At 33.5% G+C, this 25,432-nt stretch overlaps 1 protein-coding gene across 1 annotated transcript in view; it reads right to left on the bottom strand.

Moving 5' to 3' along the window:
* Positions 1–25,432, bottom strand: part of LOC147077658 (uncharacterized) — a 207,133-nt gene that overhangs the window by 135,271 nt on the left and 46,430 nt on the right. Inside the window, exon 2 of the mRNA XM_085960663.1 lies at positions 13,254–13,285. The gene's annotated coding sequence lies outside the window, so the exon portion shown is untranslated. The remainder of the gene's footprint in view (positions 1–13,253; positions 13,286–25,432) is intronic.

The raw sequence follows: 25,432 nt of genomic DNA, 5'->3' as shown, positions 1-25,432 counted from the left end.
TATTAAGGCTATACCTTAGTTGAGGCATGGCCTAAAAAGATCGTGGCTAGGCGATGCGCGGATTGCGGGACGCGGGTGCAAATAACGCAATCATGCCGAACGAAATATAATTTGTCATCTAAATCCAACATGCGTCCATTTAATGTTCTCTTTATTGTTCTATTAGTAACAATAATAATATATTCATTGACATGTTTTGTAGTAAATGGGTAACGTTTTTAGTCATCTTTACACGATTTAAGAATTAATACCCCCGTCGCCATCACGAAACAAATTGACGTGTTCCCAGCTCGACGTTCTCTTTCCGAATGCCAGCGAGTCCAAAATTTCGTCGCGCCTATAGTTGAAAATTATTTGCCGTTTCACTGATGTATCGTCTTAATACTATCGACCGGAGGTACTTGATACTTTGGAATATGAATTTAAATTCTAATGGATTTCAGTTTTGTACTATTCCATTTGAGTAATTTTTTGCGACCCGGGTTTCGCCTTTCGGCATCGCGTTCAACTGTTGCAAGTTTTCAATGGGAGGGAACGAGATGGATGCTGAAGCGGGGGGGGGGGGGAAACCGGCACGCCAGCTTATAGAAGACACACTCTGCGTGGAAAGGAACTACGCCAGTGTTGCCATCTCGTCAAAGTGGAATTATAGTACAGAGCCTCCAAAATTATAGTATTTGGGGAACAAATATAGTACGCGTTCTGTTGAAAATGTGAAGGTTTTTTGTTTCTCAGGAAAAAAATAACGTAGAATTTGAGAAACTCCGAGACCTCTTTTTTATTTAAGTACCTCTTTCGATCAAAAATGCTTACCGAAGAATTCAAGAAATTTCATTCTAAACCAAAGTCAAGGGATTTTTTTACGTTTCTCGAGGATTTTTTTCCAAGTTCTCCAAATCTTCTATTGCGAAATTATAGTAGCACCAATTTATCCAACGAAAATATCGAAATTTTAATACTATTTACATATTTTTTCCGATATTCAAATTTATAGTATTTTGGGCGTACTATACCTGTTTTATACCGTACATAGTACGCGGACCAAAATTATAGTACAAATACTATAATTATAGAACGGTTGGCAACACTGATTACTGCGCTTAAAACTGTTAAGCGCAGGGAGTTACGTCTTCTCCCTCTCTCACTCCCGCGCTAGGCCGTGAGTGATACGACGTAAGAGCTGGTTAAGAAAATAAAAATAGTAGTGGTTAATGCGTCAAAACTAGAGGTGGGAAAACTGGTCGATATTGAAGACTACGTAAACTTACTACCAGTATAAAAAAATACTTAGTATCAAAACTTGTTCCAAACTACTAACTAGTATTTGGAATACTTTATAGAGCGTTTGGCGTGCGTATGCGACATAAGTCTCATACTAAACTGGAACTAAAACTTAGCTCCATATCAGTATTTTGAAATATCGGCTTCAATAGAATCGTTAAAAATACACTGAGCTGGTCTTTTCGAAATGTCCCATTTATTATAAAATTTTAAACGCATTTTAAATTTATGCGATGTTTTTATGTTATGTTATAATAATCTTGTTAACAAAAAATGAATAACAATGATTTTTTTTATTGTAAACTGCATCACCTCGGTCACTCACCATATTTCCGAGGGAATAATATGCTGCTACAGAAAATTTATAACCTATTGTTCATACATAAGATGATGTCATTCGCATGCATAGACTAATAAGAGTGAGTAATAAATTAAAATATACTTGTATTCGAGAGCTATCTCGCTCGCTATTGAAAGTCTCCCAACTAGACAGAGACTCGCGATGATATCATCACAAGTTTTTTGGAACAAGTTTATTGGGCCACACGTACTGAGTATGGGTAGTTTCATCCGATACTTGAGTACACAAACTGGTGACAGTATTTTCAACTCACCTCTAGTCAACACCTTCAAATCTCAAAGGAATCATAAATTATGTTAGGTACAACACAACTGAATGTTTACATATTTATTTTACTATGGTGCAATCGACCAAAAGTCATCTCGCAATCGACCCGTTGGATATGCCTGCAATATACCAATATATTTGATCATTGTCTTATGAATCATAATAATATACCGGACAATATAATTATTATTCAAATTGACTTACTATTGGCTTATTCGATTCTTGTTCATATGGACTTTAATATAATATCTGATCTTTGGAAGACCAAAAGAAAGTAGTATCTCGAGTTTTCATGGATGACATACAAATTTAAACTTAATGATCAATATTCATGAATACGTAGATGTACGTAATTGTTATCAATTTATAATTCTGATTTTCATTGTTATACGTACCTAATTGATTTGATTGTGTAGTCATTAGTCATTGTAAACTGTCTTATCTTTTTTCTTAGTAGACTTAAAAATCGGTCCATAGTTCATTTACATTTACATGGTAGACAGGTACTGCCTTACGAAATTAGATTATATTTTGTTATAAATGGATAGGTAGGTACCTACCTACTTAATCATTTATATTATTTTATATCTAAATATATATTTTTTTTAAATTATTAATTATATTATGAGAATTTTTCAATAAATTTAATTGAATTGAATAAAACAATTTTTTAAATTTCACTTTAATATGTGCTCCATATAGCAAAAGATTTTTTTCCGTCTCCAGACAATCGATTATATTGTAAGTATAATTATTAACTATGGGTATATAGGTTAGGGATTGCAATACCGAATAAATATATCAATACCTACCGGTATTCGTCAAAGCATATTTTAGAAAAAAGAACTACCTATCAATAATTATCATAGCTATTAAAATCTATTTCAAACACAATTTTATGGCAACCTAAAGTGCATATCCACCTATATTTTATTATGTTGATCTTTATATGAATAGATCATAGTTTTTAAAAACAGCTCATTTTTACAAATACCGTGAGTCCGACTACAGGAAAACCTCTTTCAAATTCAACATATATTATCATGTTGGATGTACTATCAACGTTAGATCAATTAATAGTGGTTATAGAATAATTGGAAATATTTTCCATGAACTTTTTTTTTTCGAAGTATTTTAATTCATCGCGACAATTTTATAGTATATTATAATATAGGTATATATTGCAAGTATATTTGAAGGATTTTGTTTTATTATTATTTAAATTTTGTTTGTTTCAGTCAATATTTGAGTTTTGGCAGCATTAATCTTGTACACTAAATTGAAATATAGTACCTAATAGTAATGAAAAAATAACATTAAATTCATTTTCAAAAACATAAACGTGTATGCTTTCTTAATACCTAAAATACCAGTGTTTTGGATTTTTGAAACCGATATTACGGTATCAATAAATAATTTAATACCGGGATTAAAATACCGGTATTGCAATCCCTAATATAGGTCTCTACTAGCGCTCGAAATGGAAAATTTTACGAACGCGATTTTGCGCTCAATAATTTTCGAAAATTTTGACGTAGTTATCAATTTTATATATATTTTATAAACATAAGTGCGTTAGATGTTTTTCTTATATGACCTATCTAACTGAGATGCTAAAATATTTTTTTTGGGGATTTCATCAACCAGATCGGCGCTCCGGTGCGCTCTGGTCCATTATAACCCCTGGACTCTCTATAGAGTAGATGTTATATTAGCTTTCGTTTTTCCTACGTTGTTGGCCACTTGCTCAACCTATTACGTCCTTACTCTAAATTAAAATACACATTGAAAATCAACATGTGAATTTTCAGGACTCGGAATGCGAGCCCTGGACCCTACCCTCAACATAATAAGCTCACTCGTTACTCTCACTCCCATATGTTCGCGAAAGAAAATTGATTGGCTTCCAAAATCCATGATCCCTTTAGTTTAAATTAATAATTTATAAGCTAAATTCTAGATAATTGGTTGATTTTACATTCTTAAGACTGATCGGACAGATCACTGCTCACTGATCACTGATGACTGATGACATGCCTGCTGTGTTTAAAAGCGTAACGTGATTCGGCGATGATCACGTGAATTAAAATTTTCGGACTGGTGCCTTTTTTCCAACCACCGATTGAGATTGATTGAAAAATAGTAAATTCTTCATTCAATAGTAAGAAGTGGTAACATGCACCAAGAGAAATTCTCATTCTTAAAAATTATCATTTTATATCAATCTTTTATCATGGAATGAAATCGACGATAGCAAATTAATAACTTTATTGTTAACGAAAGTTATATAAACTTACTCACATTTTTTAATATGTATAGGTAGGTACCACTGGAAATACATTCTGAAATTTCAGGTAATTATCGTGATCATATCCGTTACTAAGGGCTGACTTGACAGCTCATGATCTCGGGTAGTTGTAACGCGGTCGTACTAGTGTACCTTAAGATTTACATATATATATATATATTATTTCTTTACACAGTTCAAAAGTCGTTCAGTCTCGATAATACGCCGCGAGCTTTGGTATATTGATCGTGTCAAAGCTCGATTCAATATACATAAATAAAAATTATTTTAAGCTATAGGTACTTACATATTTTTAAACATTATAAACAATTTAAAAAAATCTGTTTGAAATATTCGAGAAAAGTCATTAAATAGATAGATCTTAAGACGATACTTCAGTGAAACGGCGAATAATTTTCAACTATAGACGCGACGAATTTTTGGACTCGCTGGCATTCGGAGAACGAACGTCGAGGTGTGAATACCTACGTAAATTTGTTTCATGATGGCGACGGGGGTATTAATTCTTAAATCGTGTAAAGATGACAAAAAACGTTACCCATTTACTTGAAAAAGAAAACATGTCAATGAATATATTATTATTGTTACTAATAGAACAATAAACAGAACATTAAATGGATTAAATGATCGCGGGTGCAAATGACGACCGAAATATAATTTGTCATATAAATCCGACATGGGTCCATTTAATGTTCTGTTTATTGTTCTATTAGTAACAATAATAATAATATCATTGACATGTTTTCTTTTTCAAGTACATGGGTAACGTTTTTAGTCATCTTTACACGATTTAAGAATTAATACCCCCGTCGCCATCATGAAACAAATTTACGTAGGTATTCACACCTCGACGTTCGTTCTCCGAATGCCAGCGAGTCCAAAATTTCGTCGCGCCTATAGTTGAAAATTATTACCCGTTTCACTGAAGTATCGCCTTAATAATTAAAATACCGGTATTTCGGTAGCAATAAACACCAGGTCACCGGTTTTTGGAATACCGGTATTGCAATCCTTATATTATACCTATTCAGTATTAAATAAAAATAATAGGTAATTATACCTATACATAATTCAAACTATAATAATACGAGTATTATGAATTCGTAGCGACATCCTACGTAAGATTTTATAATCGTTTCTGACCGAGAGAAGGATGAACAAATTGACAATAAAAATGTTACATAGCCTCGATAATATTACAACTAATTAATATCTAAATGGTGACTGTTTTTTTTAAATAACAAAAATATCCTATTTATACTATCTATGGACTAACAAATCGTGATACCAACTTCCCGTTTGTGATATCTGAAAATAATTCGCAAACATTCAGGAAGTACGTCATAATTAATTAATTCATTGTAAATTTGTCACGCGAAAAACAAAAACGATGCAAAAATTATTACCGGTCAATGGAATAAAATAACATTGACACTGTTGTTTTGCAGACCTACATTTTTGAGCGGAATTGAGTAGCTACAACTCTGTTAGGAAACGGATACTATGAAAGTAAAACCGCAAAACAAGTGAAAGGCGAACAAAATACAAATATTGTTTATGAAACACGTGCAATAAAACGGCGAGAAAAGTGTTTTTTTTGTGTGTAGGTATAGCAATTTGAATGACAGAATCATGAATGAATAATGGGTACTTCTGTAAGAAATGCAAACGCTGGTAGACACTGAATAATCACAATGTAATTTTAAGGCTATACTTCAAGCTGAGGCATGGTCTAAAAAGATCGTGACTAGGCGATACGCGGATTGTGCAAATGACGCGAGCCGAACGAAATATAATTTGTCATAAAAATTCAACATGCGTCCATTTAATGTTATGTTTATTGTTATATTCGTAAAAATAATAGTAAATTCATTGACATTTTTTCTTTTTCAAGTACATGCGGAACGTTTTTTAGCCATCTTTTCACGATTTAAGAATATATTCCTCCGACGCCATCACAAAACAAAACGATGTGCTCACACCTCGACTGTCTTGACTCCGATTGGCGACGACTGCGAAATTTCGTTCCACCTAATTTTGAAAATTATTTGCTGTTTCACTTATATATGCTCTGAAGGGCATACTTCAGTGAAACGGCAAATAATTGTCAGCAATAGGTGGGACGTAATTTCGCATGCGTTGCCAGTCGGAGAGCGATAGTAGACTTGTGAGCACGCCAATTTGTTTTGTGATGGCGTCGGAGGAATTTATTCTTAAATCATGTAAAGATGACTAAAAAACGTTACGTATTTACTCGAAAAACAAAACATGTCAATGAATATATTATTATTATTACTTAAATAACAATAAACATAACATTAAATAGACGCATGTTAAATTTTTATGACAAATTATGTTTTGATCGTTTGCACAATCTGCGCGTCGCGTAGTCACGATCGTTTTAGACCATGCCTCAGCTGAAGTAGGCATAGCCTTAAGATTGATAGAAACTTATTATTGAAAACACATCATTTGGAAAAAAAAGAATAAATATCAGAATCACCTACTTATAAAAATCCTAAAAAAATAGAGTAAACATAGTTATAAGAAGATACCTACTAGAAAAAATTACAATTGTCAACATTCTTGAATGTGACGATACGCTAGTAGGTACTGCACTGTAAGCATATTATGTCAAACTGTAATGAGAGTATCATATTTCCATCATTTATTTTCTTTCATGACAAAACTATTATAAACGATTCCTTTATTTGCGTGTCAGTTTATTTTTCAAATTTTGAATTTTCGTTTACGTTTAGGTTTTCTCCCTGCCTCGCTCTCTCCTACACATTTACATATATTTACTCTCAAATGTTAAGGACAGTTAATTTTAATAAAACACATTTTTTACAACGTTTTTATTAGCTCGTATTCTTATTTGTCCGGTGGTTGTTTATCCAGTATAAATCTTGCAATCGATTTTTAACTAACTTCTCGACTAGCTAGACATTTGAAACTTTTAGAATATATCAGAACACGATGCCAATGCATTCTTTTAATATTTTTAGCCATCTTTTGAATTCGAATTGAATTCATTTTCAGTTAATTCTGTTTTGTATGAAAAGTTATTTCGGAAGAAATCTGTAATCCAATCCACTATTATATTTGTTGCTAAGTGGGTGGTCCTAGCAATGCGTTACCATGAAAATCAAAATGAAATTTCAGTATTCTATATTTATTTTATTTGTTTGTTTGTTTTTTATTTACTTCATATCAAATACAAGTTTTGAGCATATTGAGCATAATAATTCAACAGACAATTTAAAAACGTTGTACTTATATAAAAAGTTCTTTTTATCTTATTTTAATTATTTGTACTGAATCCACTTTTTTATCTTAAATAATTATTGTACCGGTTTCGTCCGCCTCAGAGGGAACTTGTTAAAATAATATGTATTTGTAAACAAAATGTATTTGTGAATGTGTTTGTCTCTTTTTTGAATTTGGTTATTTTAAATACATACCTATCTGTTTTATTTTTTATCAGTTGAAAATGGCCCTCTGATGCGGACGGAAAAGTGAAAGATATGGGTTCTTATCCCACTCGGACTGACTTTTCTAGATTATTCAAAATTACGTCCATAATAATAATATTTATAGGTACACCTGAAATGAACAGTAATTAGTAATTACACCGGGAATTTGTGATTTAGAACAATTATCTAATACTAAATATAATATAGCATTTTTAATTTATAATGTTGAAATCAAAATGTTTTCTATAAATATGTAAGTACCTACATGGAAGTTCACGTTGTCAGCGGTCTAAAATTGGCTTTATTCCCCCAACGAATTGCAATGAAATATAATATAATTATATATACATGCTATACATATTTTTGTCATGCAACAAAAATGTATAATATTTTCAAAAAAAAAATAGTAGTATTGTTGTAGTAAACATCAGAACATTATCTTGACCAGCGATTTCCAAACTGGGAGGCGCGGAGTGTTGCTAAGAGAGGCGCGAAAAGTTTAACACAATTCACTTTAAACCAGAATCCATATTTTCATACAGTGAAAGTGAAAGTGAGGTGACAAATATTTATTTGAATATGTAGATGTTGAATTTATTTAAAATTGAAGAAAAAAATAATGTAGCTGCAGGTTTGCAGTTTGCAAATGCATAGTTTATAAAACGGCCGCTAGTTATATAACTATACAAAAAACAGTCCTATAAAATGTTGTTTGCAAACCTGTCTGAAAATATGGAGACACATTTTATAATACCTCACTTCTACACTATTGTGAAGCGCGGGCTATCTCGTGAAAAAGTCTGAATAAAAGGGTCAAATCATAATGTTGAAATTTGACGCAAGTTTGTTTAGGAACGATAATTTTGTTTTATTTGGTTGAAGTTAAAAAAAATGAGTGAATACATCAATGCAAGGACCACTAATGCATTCACTGATTTAAAAAGACAAAGTGAAGGCATTCATAAAAAATTCGAGCTTTGGAAATCAAAATTACAAAAAAAATGAGTTCACCATGTATCCACATTTAAATTATTTCTACGCCAGATATATATTGAAGCAAACAAAAATCTATTTACTTAGTTCTTGGTTAGATTGATAACGCACTTCTAACATTATTTTATTAATAGTAAAAAAGTCGCCTGCGGCACTGTTCTGTTTCAGGACTATTAAATATTTTAAATATATGGTTGAAAGATCCTGATCTCGGAGCCCGCTTCAGGATATGGGGCCCATAATAGAATCCATTTGTCAATGAACGATGATAAATTTGGATTGACTACTATTGAAATTGATTGTGCTACTAAACAAGCACATTCATCGAATGAAAAACAAATTAATTTAAAAATGAATATATAAGTATTTAGTAAAACCTTGTTTATTTTTTTTTCATTTTTGTATTAGTACATTCATTGTTGAGTATTTAAAAAGGTGTCTGTACTATTTACTGTAATAAAAGGGAAGCGTAGTAACATAAAGTTTGGAAACCACTGATCTAGACTCTAGATATTATACTTTATTGGAGTCGTCGTATTATGTCCAAATACCCCTCCATCAAAACAACGGTCATGTTCTTGGAAGAAGTAGACAGGTCAAAGACAATATTAATAAACAATATATAAAATATAAAATACTATACATCATTGGTAAGTGTTGACGTAGATTTCTATTATTATGACATAAATATTATACCTGTTTGGTATGCTATGAAGGCACGATTGAATAATAAACTTATATGCCCAAATCAGACGGAAATGCATGTCTACAATGTTTTATTTTTATATTGATCAATGATGAAGATAAGAAATATCTTTTCGTGAGAAGAATCGTAAAGATTAATAAATTCATAATATTATGTAAAACGTATCATTAAATCTACAAAAAAAAAACTGTTTATTATTACATTATTAGTATGAGTTAGTACCTACATATTATATATTAAGTAGGTGAAAAAAACAGACGTATTGTATTATAATATTTCGTAATCTATAGAGACGTAAGTCCAGCGTGTTGTCAACTTATCGTTTTTCTTGCCAGACCGAGTATTTAAGAATAGACACCTAGCTTACAAAATATTGTAAGTATTTATGAGAGAAAAAAACAAAACATTGTGGACATAACAAATCGAAATTTAGAACGTTTACAACACAAGATTAAAGTTAAAAAAAAGCTGGTTCTAATCAAACAAGTTAAATAAAAATATCTAAGTACCTAATTGTCTAATATGATATAGAAAATATTACCCTCCAAAGAAAGAAGTAGAAAAAATAAACATAAACGTCTTCGGGGAGCGCATTGACAAGTCTTGTACTTGATAATCTTGACACGAGGAAACGGCTATTACCAAATAATTGGGAACTGAAATACTTAACGGGTAAGTAGTAGCAGGACTAGCAGGTAACCGATCTCGAGTAAGGAAGATCCAGGATAAACTTAAACACATGTCAATAATACGTCATATCCCTGCTCTCGGTTTATGCATTGACGCTCATTTAATAGTGGTGTATTACACACGCTATTGCACGTGCATAATGCGTGTTTCATTTTCGTAGGACACTCACACATTCAAAACCCTATTGAACTTATCAAAACTTATCAAATTATATTGTATTGCATAAAGCTTATCGGAATTCTATTTATTATCTGTTCTGTGGTTCTTACCATGAATAGGTTATGGCTGCGACCACGTAGGGAGGTAATTGAGACAATGGACAGGAGCATATAAATTCTTTTTTTATAGGACGCCAGGATTGGAAATCATCCCTCGCAGGTAAAAATGTATCGAGAGCTGAAGTGACCTAAATACGAGAGTCAAACTACTCAAGAGTGTGAAAAACTAGCTTGCCTTGTAGAAAGGCAGTCGGAAAATAATCGTTTGATGAATTATCGAATCTAGCGTTTTTCCAGAACACAGACAGCTTACAATTTATCTATTAAAAAGCTAAATATTATATCAATTTATTTGAAAATCAATATGCTGGCCTCTCGTATCTTATAATATTATTACGAACAAAATTAATTGTAATATATTATTTACGATATTTAAGTTAAGTAATAATAATAAGTTAATTTAAGACCAAATTTCGTAAGTTGTATGATATTGGTATTTATTAGGTGAAAACCATTTAAATTTACTTCAATATATTATTTTATTCTCGCAAAACAATGCTCAAAATTAAGACTTTTTTTGAAGTGCCGGTATTTAGACATTTTTAAATTATACGAAGATCTAGCATTTTTTCATTACAACTAGCTTATTTTCTTATCGTATCTGGCATATTTTTATCTATGTCAGCTGGTTACACTAATTACCTACATTTAGTAATTAATTTCAATAGAATGTATTTAATTCTGTTCGTAATATTGTGTATCTTTCAGAGAGTTGGAGCGGACCCTTTTTTGAGTTGCTCCGCTCCAGCTCCGCTCCGGGACCAAATACTTGCTCCGGCTTCGCTCCGGGTAAAAAGTTTTATACAAACATGTACCCATACAAATGTTGAAAAATAAGTAGTTAAAAAATATTCGTCATTTTCATTATTAGTTATATCAAACAAAATACTGCCAACAAATCGTCTCTCATTATCTGTCTCTTCTGTCAAAAAAGTGGGGTTATTTATCACTCGGCAGTGATATTTCAAATAATTCCAGTGTTGCAAAGTGTCAAAATATACTATTTTCATTGGATTTTAGGACGAAAATTTAATAAAAAAAACATCCAGAGCAATGTGGCACTAGATATTTTCAGTGCTCCGGCTCCGCTCCTGCTCCGGGTAAAATCCCATTGCTCCAGTGCTTCGTGCTCCTGCTCCGAACTCCGCTTCAACGCTCTGGATCTTTTAACAAATAAAATGTCCCTATATCAAGTTTTCCATTCATTTCACCGAAGTTTTATTTTTAAATCGTTAACTGTAGATATTATCATAGCAATCTATTTTCTTTAATCTATTTTTATACATACCTATTTGTAATCAATGCAACTGTTTATTTTCCTTAATAAATAAAAATAAATCACAGGTTTGTAACCTCGAAACGAATTTTTAATCTACAACGAACTGTGTTAATATCATAAATTAAAATATAATAGGTACATAGATATCCTAATATATAGTTATTTAAGTGGATTTGTTATTATAAGCATGTAACTAAGTGAACGGTTCTTTTCGTGACATTTTTACTAAACAATCATGATAGAGGAAGGGCGCCTATTATGAGATAGGTGCCTAATATGAGATATAGCAATAACTCAGCAACCGGACGATAATAAAATATGGTGCTGGTGTCACGCGATAGCAAGGAGTAATAGCTCCAAATGACTGTCAGTTTGCAGCGTGCAGCGCCTGTCTTTGGTGGTGTATGTGTGTTTTCGTCAATCACTCGTCCAAGAAATTTTTCCGCGTGCTACTTTTGATGATCGTAGAACATCTCCAAGGTATCGTACAATGTTTATTTCTTAATTAAATATGTAGTTTGGTAGTTTACTTTATATTTGAGTATCTTCTGTATCATTCTCGACTCTAGAAGAAGAATAGTTATTTTTTTATGTCAAATTTTGAATGAGCCTAAAATGAGATACTTGAGTGTACCTAATATGAGATATCTCATATTAGGTACACATTTTACTTTGAAAGCATATCAACGTTTATAATGTGTGTGTATATGTTTTATATTATATTTTTCATAGATGCCTCCTCAAAAAGGAAAAGCTGAGACCCCGAGTCTATGTTTCAAGCTCTGAACGCCGTTTGAAAGAAAGAAATAGAATATCTGAAAGCTGCCAAACAGTTCGGAGTACCAAAAGACACACTGGAGCGTTATGTCAAAGATGATCGAGACCCAGTAAGCGAACGAAAAGAAAATACAAAAAGAAATGACGGCTGACGAAAAAAAGAAAGCTAGAATGGAAAAAGCGATGGGAAAGAAAAATTACAAAAAGAAATTAAAAGGAAGAAAGAGGAATCTGAGTCGTCGTCAAGCGAAGGTGGAGAAGAGATGATATTTAACGATGATAGTGCTGATGACGACAATGAAGAAAATGATGCCATGCGTATTTATGTGATGTAGTTGGAATTTTACGGAAGATACAAGAGTATAAAAATGGGCGCAGGTGTTTCAATTGGAGTCATGAAGATTGTGGTAATTTAAAAGCAGTAGATGTTTTTATTTGTGTTTTTTGTTATGATAATATTTGAATAAAAAGTGGATTTGGATTAAATGAGACCACATGAAATGTAAACAAATATATAATTATTCATATCAATTACAGCTGTTGTTTTTTTTCATAATGTTCCCAATATGAGATAGTCTCATATTAGGAACAGCGACTATCTCAAATTAGGAACACTTTTTGGAGAACAGCTTATTTGACATTTTTCACTAAAATGCGAATCTAAAATAAACTGGCTGAAAGAAAAATCTCATGACTACAAATTTATTAGTAAACAGTATGTTTGATGTATTTATAATAATAGATACCCTGCAATGAGTTTATTTTAGATTTGAGAATATCACAAAAAAAAGTATCTCATAATAGGCACCCTTCCTCTACTACTGACAACTTAATTACCTTATCTGCAAGCAGTTTTCTTTTCCGTGACTCTGAAATTAAAATAAAATTTGATCATTAATATAGATGTGTAGAATGTCTATCAAGCAGTTCATAAATCATAATAGGTAAGTACTATAAATATAAAACTGTCAGTGTGTGATAACTGATTGATTAGTGATTACGATATACTTGAATCTTCATCTATGAATGAAATCAGTATATGTTTAAAATACCTACCGTCAATAAGATCTATAATATCCATATTATATATTTACCGATTGATTATCGTTTTGACTAAGTAATTCCATTAAACCTAAATACAAAACCGTTGTCGAAGAACGCACTCGCAACAATTCATTACGACTAGGGAATCCAATCCCAGGATCCCGGATAATTTTCGATACTTATAACCCGGGATTAGTAAATATAATCCATAATCCTCCGGGATTGATTTTCTTTATCAATCACAATCAATTAATATGTGTACATCGCCGTATAATCGCCGGATGCCCACTGATAACAAATAACCATTTTTTGTTGTCATACGCAATCATAAGAACATCAGAAAAATAATGAATTCGTTCGTATAACCAGCTAGACGACACTGACGTTCTGGCACGCGAACAGCGTCTAACCGCCAGTGCCATGGACGTGCAGGCAGGCATTTGTTTCTACGCCGAATTTTATGAATGTTAACTTTTCTTAAATAAATAAAACTGTTTACTTTCACATTAATATCTATTTGTGTTACAATATTATTCACTCCATTAAACATATTAACATTAAATGTCTTAAATAGTCTAAATTATTATACTAGATATTTTTGACCGATTTCATCAACGCGAAGAAAACGCCAATCCCGGATCAAAATTATGGCTCGGGATTGGATTCCCTAATTACGACTAAGTGCTCTGACACTAGAACGATTAAGGAAGCAGAAAGGCAAAGGCCAGTGCTAGACGCTTTTGAAATGTGGAGCTGGAGGCGGATGCTGAGAATGTTGTGGACGGCTAAACATACCAACGTCTCCGTAGTCAGCAAATTCTAAATTTCACACAGACTCTTCTAGGGCTGCCTTCCCCGAATTCTCCAATTGTTTGGTCGAATAGCCTACAGAGAAGATGATGACAACAATATGGGAAAACTAGTCATATTGCGTCAGGCAGAAAGAGAGGACCAGGAACCAAATAAAGAATTCAAATGCCGATACGTATGGAGGCAAGCTGTGGAGAATGCTGTTAGACGGCCATATCAACTGTGACACTCAGTCATGGAGGCCCGGCGAAAAAGAAAGTACAAGTAGAAGGTCGAGCGCCTATATCCAACCGTTGTCGATTGCTACCAGGCGTAAAACTGCTGATGTTTCACATTCAAACGTAGGGTCTCGTAATACGCTTGATTAAGATTGGAGGGGTCTATGTTTGCGTCGTTGTCGATCACACGGACTCATAATAAAATTTAATCACGAGTAGGGAAGTGGTCAGATACAGAAAGCAGCGGTGGAGTAGTCAGATGACGGGAGAGAGGCGCGTGCCTAAATCCAACCGTTGTCAATATAGGTGGTTCAGTTATATTAAAATTAACTTAGTAAATTCTTCATTTCGGTTTCCGAATCGCGAGCGCAAATTTTAAAATAACTAATCTTTTACATTGATTTTATTATCTATCTGTAAAGTCAGCATATTTATTATATACGCAGTCACCGGAGTCAGAAGTGCAGAGTAATAAAATGATAAAATAAACCAATGGGCAACGCGATAACAAATCCAGAGTAAAATGTTATTTGCAAATATTATGCTATCTTTGCGTAGAGATAAAATTCATAACCTAACTGAGCAAATCTCACAAAAATCATAGGTATTTTTTAAATACATAATAATTATTATCATTCGTTATGCTAGTGTGAATGACTAATGATAATGATAACAACTCTATGAAGTTTTATTATCAATGTGTAAATTCAATTTAAATTAAAAATACTTTTAAATTTAAATTTTGTTTTTCAAGTTTATATTTTATCGTTCTCTTAATGTGTGTAGGTATGATGTGTAAAATTCCCACCTCCGCTCCCGTTATGTATATGCAGCCACGTCATACGCGGCCGGCTAACATAACCCTTACGTGTGCCAGATCAAAGAATTTAAGCCCTCATTTTGTCCCGAGCAGAGCCGCGCGGGACTGGTGATGCAACCTTGCACCGAAGTGCGAATGCATGATGTTAATTTATATGGCAACTATCAGAGTAACTTTAATTTGAAGAATCGCAAGGGGAGTCGAGAGTGTCCCGCCCCCCGTACGCTCTGGCGAATTTAGTAAAGGCCGCAAAATTGGCCTCGGTTGCCACCATGTCCGCGTGTCCTATTGGGCCCGAATGGGGTCGGACCCGGGCAAACAGGCCCATAAGTGGACAGTCCCACAGGACGTGCTCTGCGTCCTGCTGGTCGTGTCCACATGAGCAACCCGACCCATGTCCTGCCAAACCAAACCCTTGCAGTTTGGCCGCAAAGTTTCCATGGCCAGTCATGAATTGACAAGTCCAGTGGGTCGGCACCAGTCTCCTCGTCATGTGTCTCACCGAGACATCTGGAAAGTATAGAAAAGTCTGGCGGCCCTTAGAGGAGGCCACCCATCTGCCATGCCGCATATGCGGTCTTGTAGACCAGCACAGATACAGTCTTTCTGTAGCTCACGCCCTCCACTCTCGATGGCGGTGTCAGAGGGACACCGGCGAGAGTTGTATTGATCCTCCTCATAAGGAGAGTGATCGCTCCTCTTATTTGAACGTGCAAGTCGAGGGGAAAGACCCCCGCAAGGACCGCCAGGGCATCCGAAGATGTGGTCCAATAGGCCTTACTCCTTAGTAAGGCCAATCAGAGCAACCCTCTGTCCGCTAAGCAGAGCCCTCTTCACAATTGTCAGCGAGGTTTTGGTGTGCCACACGCTGGAGGCATAGCCAGCGATGCCCATGAATATAGCCTCGTAGGCGATTCTCAGGGCCCGAGGCTTTAGGCCCCAATTGTTGCCCGCCAGGCGAGCAACCTTCTGATAGGCTGAGTTGGCCTTAGCCACAATTACTTTAGCATGCTTCAAAAAGGTCTGCTTCTCGTCCAGAACGACCCCCAAGTGTGTGTAGGTATGTTGTAATTTTATTTTGTTACCAATAATTATATTATTAAGGCTATACTTCAGCTGGGGCCCGGTCTAAAACGATCGTGACTGCGCGACGCTACGATTGTGCAAACGACGCGTGCAGAACGAAACATAATTTGTCATACAAATTCAACATGCGTCCATTTAGTGTTATGTTTATTGTTCTATTTGTAATAATATATTCATTGGCATGTTTTCTTTTTCAAGTAAATGGGTAACGTTTTTTAGTCATCTTTACACGATTTAAGAATTAATTCCTCCGACGCTATCATAAAACAAATCGACGTGTTCACAGCTCGCTTTCGCTCTCCGATTGACAGCCAGTCCGAAATTTCGTCGCACCTATAGTTGAAAACTATAAAAGGACAGTGACGTCACTCGGCAAGCCAAAATGAATGACGAAGTACGGCATTTCGGGATTATACCTGCGCTGCATGTCATCGTTATTTACAAAATACACGTTGCCAAATGGAGCTCCGTAGATTGGTCGAATGCGACTTTTCAGTTTGAAAAAACATACTGTTGCAATCGACAAATTGCACGCTTCTCGGGCTGCGAGTCGAAGACGCCCGGACGCATAATATGAACGCATACGAATTGGTTATTCCTATACTGGCTCGCCGATCGCCGCATCCAAATATCCATACGTTTCGAAGGTTACGTGCGACTATCGCTAGGTAGATGTGGAATGCTCGATAATTTTTCAAAAATGTTGACATTATGTATATCTATTAATTTTATGTGCATTTTATAAAAATATGTGTTGAACATACATAATTTGAAAATATCTCATGCATATAAACCACTAGAAAAAATCTTTTTTAGAAAAAAAAAATACGACACTCGACCGGACTTAAACCTGTAGCCGCTGGACTCGCGCCAGTGTGCTTTTCCAATTGTTAAGATACGGGCATCCTACTTAATTACAACAAATTTCCTTACATGAAATGCTTATCAAACTGCGTTATAATGTTGTTTTTTTCTGTCTAATGGGTATATGCAAGAGATGTTTTCAAATTATGTATATTCAATAACGCGTGGTTGCGGGCGCACGTGCGCCCGTTAAGCCATTTTCGTGCGCCCCCGGCAGAGTTGAGAAAAAGGAAAATTGATCAACTAAAATCAGGACTATCTACACAGCCAACGTTTTTTACTAACCGTGTAAATAAAAATAAAAATGCCACCATTCAGACATAGACATTACTAAACTATCTAATTTCATAGCGGAAATTATTCTAGAAGACACAACAAAAATTGAAGAATATATTTTAGATATTCAAAATGGTATTATCTTAAAATCGAACGGACTGACTGAAAAAAATTGGAATTTAGCTGACCATAAAAAGTACCCTCTTTTGAAAAAAGGAACTTACAAAATTAAATCCTGTCTTGGTACCACATATTTGTCGTAATCTTTATTTTTCACCATGAATATAATAAAATCACAAACAAGATCTCGACTTACTAATACCAACCTTGACAATTTGTTTACGATTGGGATTATTTTCTGACACTCCTGACTTTTGAAGTTAGTAAGTGAAATGCACTGTCAAAGATCGCACTAATAGCCTGTGTTATTTTCAATATTTTTTTTACTCTTTATTGTATATTATCTCTCTTTATTTTTTATATGTAACTGTATGGGTGTTTTATGCTTCTTTTGTAAATGCCCTTACAGGCTTTTAAATGTAAATAAATGTATAATTTACCAATATAATAAATGCAACACATAATATTTAAGTCTTGTTTATTTTAGAAATCCGACGTGCACCCGCCACTATTATCCCAAATCTCAAATGTGCCCGCTACCCCAATAAGGTTAAGAAAACCTGATGTAGAACGTTACATTCTCAAATCTTGTGAATTATTCGTTGAATAAATGAAATAGTCAAAATAAGCGTGTTTGATTTTGTGTTATTCAGACGGCGAAATTATTTTTTCCGCGAGACGAAGCGATAATCTCGGGGATTTAACGAACCGGAGCTGAGTACCGGTGCGCTCCGGTCAATTTTGAGCCCTGATCGTGTGATAAACCGATTCATGAATACCTCGATGCTGCCCACTAAATAATAATTAAACACGTATTATATTTTCTATTTATATGACAATACTATCTTCAAGCCTTCAAATACAGCAGTAAAAAATAAAATAAAAAGCAGTAAGTTCTATAAACATATTTTTTTAATCTACCTTCCTAAATTAAGTACAGATTTAATTATTTTTATTAGGTACTTTTAACCCATAGCTTACGGGCCGCACAAAATTGTGTTTTTGCTAATTACTTTCCAAATGTAAATTAACACGTTAATTACAAAATTAATTAAAAGGGCCCGTAAGCATTGTGTTATTAAGTTATTATACTATGTCATTCATTATTGCTCATCAAGTGGACAAACTATTGGTAGTCATATTATAGTCGTACCCAAGGATCACTAAACTAGAATACGACCGCCCAAAAACCCGCTAGAGTCTAGACCGACAAACTCACCAAGCTTAGCAAAGTTCAGTGGTAACGACGAAATAGATATCGAGAAGAGGACAATAAGCTACAGGAGGCCTTCACCAATCAGTAAATTGACCCCGGCGAAGACTGCCGGAGCGGACGGAGCTAAATCTTTACATAAAACAAACCTTATGAACTATGTGTAACTTCAAATGGCGCTTAGAATTTATTTATTTATTTTTATCATATTTGTCAGAAAAAAAATATAAATCTTTCTTCTTACCCCAAAACTTGGTGTTAGTTATGTATATTATACTAGTTACGATTACAGACCAATAGTTTCATACTATTTAAACATGTTACTAATTTCACACGTTATAATTTCCTTATATACCTAACTATGGAATACAAATCAATTCGCACTAAACGCGTTAATTTTATTTCCTATTATGCTTAACAAATTCTTTCATTAAAGTACTTTTTGCAACTCAAAATAATCGTTTGGTATCGAGTCTGCTTCCGCTATACGATATTATTGTAGTTTTAAAAAAAATCTGCGAATAATATTAAGATATATTATCTTTTGAATTAATGAATGTATGCCAGTGGTGTGTGCAAAAAATGATAAGAAAAATAAGGTCATTAACATAATCTTTGATAATCTGGAAATTTCTCTCATATAACATAATATGTAATATTATTTTATCTTCATGTCAACTATGCTAATGTCTTATTGTGAGATATGTAGAATAGTACCTACATTACTACTTTTAATAGATGAAGTTTAGTGATTAAGACGATACTTCAATGAAACGGCAAATAATTTTCAACTATACCTAGGTGCGACGAAATTTTTGACTCGCTGGTAATCGGAGAGCGAACGTCGAGGTGTGAATACGTCAATTTGTTTCGTGATGGCGACGGGGGTATTAATTCTTAAATCGTGTAAATATGACTAAAAACGTTACCCATTTACTTGAAAAAGAAAACATGTCAATGAATATATTATTATTGTTACTAATAGAACAATAAACAGAACATTCTTTCCTTATGATAATGACAATAAAATGAATTTCCCGACTCGTTTTCTTCTGGGTATGCTATCAATGCAATCCCTGTCTACCCGAAGAGTGATTGATCTTTTAAAGCATTTCTTTTTACTTCTTCGTGGATTCATTTACAATCCATATATACTGGCAAATATTAATTTTCATGTTCCCACCAATATCACTCGTAGCTCCACGGTCTTCAAGATACCTCGTCGCAGGACAGATGTTATGTTTCATGATGCTGTGTATCGTGCAATGGCACCATAAAGGTTGATTTGTTTTTTATTAATTATATAATGTTTGTGGACGTATTAAATAGGCTAAATTTATAATTGTATAAATTATCAAATTTCATTAATATTTACACATGCTGTCTTTTTATTGTTATTTGTAATTAAGATATTTTTATACATTTGTATTTATTATGTATTATGGCGCATTTGCCAATAGCTGTAATGCCGTAATACTCTTTTTATAAATAAATAAATAAACATTAAATGGACGCATGTTGGATTTATATGACCAATTATATTTCGTTCGGCATGCGTCATTTGCACCCGCGACCCGCAATTCGCGCATTGCCTAGCCACGATCTTTTTAGACCATGCCTCAACTGAGTTATAGCCTTAAATGGTAAATATTCATATGAAATACGGACTTGGTGGAGTGAGGGTACTCATTGGAGCTGTTTGGTGTGCAGGACTGGCTAGAGACCGCTGCAGACCCGTGTGGATTGGGTGATAAGAACTGATAAGGCTGGCCTGACAAGCCAAAAGTGCGAGGACAATAAAAGTAGTGATATTTTGTTTATGCTCCAATGATCAACGAACGAGCTTAAAATTAAAGCTTCAATGTTGTCAAACACACCATAATGTCTTCAGATAATCACGAAATTGTACATTATTAACACGTAAAAATAATATAGGAGTGAAAATAACACACATTTTACATTGTCTTCAACAAATTAATCAGTAAAAAGGTTTAGATTTAGAACAATTATTACAGTTTTTTTTCGAACCGATACTGAAAATGTAGAGAAATTATATTATTTTTTCAACATTTTTTTTTTATCAACTCAACCCCTAAAATGGCCTAAAACGTTATGCAATCGCTATCAAGTGACGAAACACAAAACTCCCTCTATTATAATAATATAATAGACCTCTTCTTCTTTGTGTGGCATATCCGTTATCAGACGTCGGCGATGAATTTGGCCATTTGGCCCCTGTCCGTCGCTGCTCTGAATAGGGATGGAGTGCTGAGCTCAAACCAGTCCCTGAAGTTTTTGAGCCAGGACGTTCGCCTTCTACCAGGGCCTCGCTTACCGGAGATCTTCCCTTGAATGATGAGATGTAGAAGGCGATACTTCTCGGGATGCCGCATGATGTGGCCAAAGTATGCCAGTTTCCTGGTTTTTATTATATTATTTTATTAATATTTATAATATTAACTATTTTTTTCTTCAAACGTGTAAGTACACAATTCACAAGATTTAAGAATGTAACCTTCTTTTTATTGAACATACATAATTTGAAAACACGTGGGCGTGAATCCCGAGAGACGCAGTTTAGAATCCTGCCGGGTGTCGTATTTTTTTTTTAAAAAGATTTTTTATATTTGTTATATATTTACCAATGTATATGATGAAAACAATAATTTTACAATTATTGATCCAATTCGCGATGGCCGAACAGTAATGTGTCGATTTATAAAGTCGTGGGTCTCGGATTCGAATCCCGGGTCGGGAAAATTTAGATATTGTTTTTTCAATGTGTACTTGGATCCAGAGAATGGACATACTATGCTGAGGTATAGTGGAACAACTTAACGCAAGAATTATATTTAATTATTGTTACCGTTATTATTTCCGACTGCTCTTACGTGAAGCCTATTGCATCGTTTTCTCTCGCTCGGCGTCTCTCTAACTACGTCATATTTTTCGTCAAAACTATCGAATTTCACGCTTATGTGGTATGTTTATAGTGGCTATCATCCATTTCTCGTAATAAAGAGAATCTACTAGGAAACCTCTTTGTGAAGCGGCTAAGATCCACATCGGATTGTAGAGCCAATTAAATAAAAATAATTACAAGATAAAAATAACTATTTATAAACAACGTTTTTAAAATTTCCGTTGAATTATTATGCTTAATATGCTCAAACGTGTACTTGATAGAATGCATTGGCATCGTGTTCTGATATATTCTAAAATTTTCAAGTGTCTAGGAGGTCTAGCTAGTCGGGAAGTTAGTTAAAAATCGATTGTCAGATTTGTACTGGACAAAAAACCACCGGGTTCGATACGAGATACGGGGTTCGATTCCCCGTCGGGTTGGCTTACTTTTTTTCAAAAAAGATTTTTTCTATTGATTATAATATATTCTCTCAGAAAGTGTTTTTCAAAATTATATATGTTCAATAATCAGAATGATATATTCTTAAATCTTGTGAATTATTCCTTGAATAAAAGAAATAGTTAATTATAAATACATAAAATTAAATAATCCACAAAGCACGTGCACAGAACAGTAAAGTTGTATTACTAACGGTGTGTTTGTATCTATAATCAAGCTATGCATACGTGCATCTGTATTCTGTCTGTATATCTGTATTCCACTGCCGTTGCTTAGCAACCGTTTTCACTCTCGTTAAGTTTATACGCGAGCTTTTCAATCGAATTCACCAACACACACACACAGATAGCGCACACCACTGCGGCGCTGGTGAAGTTTGTACGGACCGGTTCAAGTAATTACCAGGCGAGTGCATCCATTGCACACTATCAAAGAAATTGTCTTTTGTATTGCAGAATGAAGGTGTGTGGGTGAATAAAACAGCTGACTACTGACACCTCGCTTGAATATTATAATCAAGAAATCTTTAAAAGGTGTATTTTCTAACTGATCTATTTCTTACGGGGGCCTTGAAATAAAAACGACAGTTTCCATTTTCGGAAAATATTAAAGTCATTAAAAATGTCATATCTTTCTAATGTGTATAATTTATAAAGAAAGTTTGGGTAGATAACTAATAATACTTACTGAGGATGCTAAGTACATTTTGAGGATGTACAAGGTGGAGGAAGTATTAGCAGATTGTTGTTGTTTTTTTTTTTTTTTAACAATAAATGTATGTTGGCCACTTGTGGGTCTATTCTATACTTATCGAACACTAAATTGATAAATAGTATCAAACTTAGGGTAGGTTTGTATCAAAATATTAGCACTTATTGTAACAATTACACGAAGCCGGTTTTTATTGTTGCAATAAGTGCGATATTTTAACAGCAGCAAGATAGGTGCTGTTAAAATATAGCACTTATTGCAACAATAAAAACCGGCTTCGTGTAATTGTTACAATAAGTGCTAATATTTTGATACAAACCTACCCTAAGTTTGATAATATTTTTCACTTTATCACTTTAGCGGTCGATAAGCATAGAATAGACCCACTGCTCAGCCTATCAGGTCGATACTCTGAGTCCAAACACGCATTGAAATACAACATGTGAATTTGTCAGACCCGGGATTCAAACTCGTGACGCTATCACGTTATAAGCCGACGCGATAGCCGCTTGGCCATCGTAGGCGCAAAATAAGACACTTTAATTGACTTACCAACATTAATTTTCACGAATTGAAACTGTCGTTTTTATTTCTTGAACCCTCATTTATACGGTAAAATATATTTATGTTAACATAATAATGCATATTGGTCGGAGTTTGATGAATGCAGGTTCAAGTCATGTCCAGCGCCATATTTATTTTCAGGATTTTTTTGAATATGCATATCTCTGATGTGGTCTGAAATTATGTATATTCAATAATGAATGTTACATTCTCAAATGTTGTGAATTATCCGTTGAATAGTTTATTTGTATGTATGTGTGTTTGGATCCACAGGTATAGGCCCAACAGGTTGAGCAAGAAAGTGGCTAACATACATATGTTGTAAAAATAAAAATCTGCTATTACATCCTTCACCTTGTGGATGCCCATATTATGATCTTCTTAGTACTTCGGCACGGTAAAAAATAAATTAATAAAAATATGTATGTGACAAATTTTGTTGATGCATAAGTTGACAATTCCCTTCCAAACTGACGAAACCAATACGTTTACATTATGACTAGGGAATCCAATCCCGAGCCAAAATTCTGATCCCGGGATTTCGGGATTACAATTTGACAATCCCGGGATTGGCATTTTTTTCCATTGTTAATATAAAATTTTTATATTTACAAATAACATTAATAAAATCGGTCAAAAATAAATCTAGTATAATTTATACTATTTAAGACATTTATTGTTAATATTGTATACGTTCAATCTTGGAAATACATAAGTTTAATGGAGTAAATAATATTGTAATATAGATAATAATGTGAATTTAATATGAGATTACTGTTTCTGATAGTAAAGACTTAATGAATGGGTTAGCGAGATTTAAAATAGTAAAGCAAATCATGGTATACTTATGGCCTTTCCGCTTCATAAATCTAATTGGTCAGCCGAATATGAAACTGCCGTAAAACGTATGAGATCATGGTGGAATTACTTTGTTAATAATGCGAAGCATTATTTTTTCCAATCTTTCTCATTTTTATTAATTTATGTGAAAAAATAAAATGAATCGGCAACTTACACATGGGTATAAATCAAACTTCATTCAAATTCAGTTTATTTCTAATGTACCTAAATATTTGTTATTAAAAGTATTTTTTTTTTGTTATATTTTCGTTTTTATTTTATTTTCCATGAAAATTGATATTATGACAATAGCATATATTATTTTGTTTAGTATTGGGTGTCTCCAATGTTTTATTTTGAGATTAAAAAAATTAATAGTCTGACTCTGAAAGTATAATCGGGCTTTTCTGATGTTTAGGAAAAATGAAATTTTCATGGTTTTATTACATGTTTAATTAATTTCGCGAGAAAATAACGGTATTTTTATACATGGCGTTTTCCAATTAAAGACAGATTCAAATTGTCATTTTTGATCAATCGGTTCTAGCTCATAGTGTTCTATTTTTCATGGATGACATCACGAAGCTACCACAATGGCACATCATTTTTAAGCAAACAATTATTATTGTAATATCCTATACTATTGTTATAACTTATAATAACTTATAATTAGTGTTATATAACGTTTCAACTAGGGATTGCAACACAGGAATGAAAATATCAATACCAGTTTTCTGTATTTTTATTTAATATCAGTATTAATATCGATATTTGTTAAAAAGCAGAAGTATTAATCAGTACATATAGCCATTAAAATCTTTTTAAAGCATTATTTTGTAGCAAAAACTTACTTACCTACATTTATTATGTTGACATTTAAAAATAATATATATTGAAGAACTGGCGATTTTTACAAATAATTAGAATATATTGATAATTTTGACTAAAGCCCTCCAAAAGGCTAGTTCATCAAGTGCAAATAAGTCTGGCTGCAGGAAAAGCTTCTTAAATTAAACACTTGTACAATGTGATTGAACATTTTGTCAGGGATGTTTTCTATTTCGAAATAATATTATGTTAATTCAT

The sequence above is a fragment of the Rhyacophila brunnea genome, unplaced genomic scaffold (genome assembly GCF_057557595.1).
Source record: "Rhyacophila brunnea isolate RB1 unplaced genomic scaffold, BYU_Rbru_1.0 scaffold_12, whole genome shotgun sequence".
Classification (NCBI taxonomy): domain Eukaryota; kingdom Metazoa; phylum Arthropoda; class Insecta; order Trichoptera; family Rhyacophilidae; genus Rhyacophila; species Rhyacophila brunnea.
Note: the sequence above shows the minus strand (reverse complement) of the source record. Positions and strands in the feature narration are given on the sequence as shown.